At 56.3% G+C, this 497-nt stretch overlaps 1 protein-coding gene across 2 annotated transcripts in view; it reads right to left on the reverse strand.

Annotated features, from left to right (window-relative positions):
• Positions 1-497, reverse strand: part of scn2b (sodium channel, voltage-gated, type II, beta) — a 16,743-nt gene that overhangs the window by 1,572 nt on the left and 14,674 nt on the right. The gene's annotated exons all lie outside the window — the stretch shown is intronic.

The raw sequence follows: 497 nt of genomic DNA on the forward strand, positions 1-497 counted from the left end.
CCTTCCACGGGGTCATGGTTAGCAGCAATCGCAGCGACATAGACTTTAAGGGTGGAAGGAGACAGCTTTTGCTCCAACCCTTGCAGCAAAAAGGAAAGCACGACCCTGGTTGGGCATTTACGGGGGTCTTCTCGGTGAGAAGAACACCACTCGACGAACAGGTTTCACTTCAAGGCGTAAGCGTGTCTCGTAGACGGTGCTCTCGCCAAAGTGATGGTGTCAACTACCTCCTGGGGTAGGTCACCTAGAACCTCCTCGTCCCGTCCAGGGACCAGACATGTAGTTTCCAGAGGTCTGGACGCGGGTGCCACAGGGTGCCCCGTCTCTGAGTCAGTAGATCCTTCCTCAGAGGAATATGCCAAGGAGGGACTGTCACGAGAAGCATAAGTTCCGGGAACCAGGTCCGAGTGGGCCAATACGGCGCCACTAGCAGGACCTGCTCCTCATCCTTCCTGACCTTGCACAGCGTCTGTGCGAGAAGGCTCACTGGGGGAAAC

The sequence above is a fragment of the Sinocyclocheilus rhinocerous genome, unplaced genomic scaffold (genome assembly GCF_001515625.1).
Source record: "Sinocyclocheilus rhinocerous isolate Xijiao unplaced genomic scaffold, SAMN03320098_v1.1 scaffold1012, whole genome shotgun sequence".
Classification (NCBI taxonomy): Eukaryota; Metazoa; Chordata; class Actinopteri; order Cypriniformes; family Cyprinidae; genus Sinocyclocheilus; species Sinocyclocheilus rhinocerous.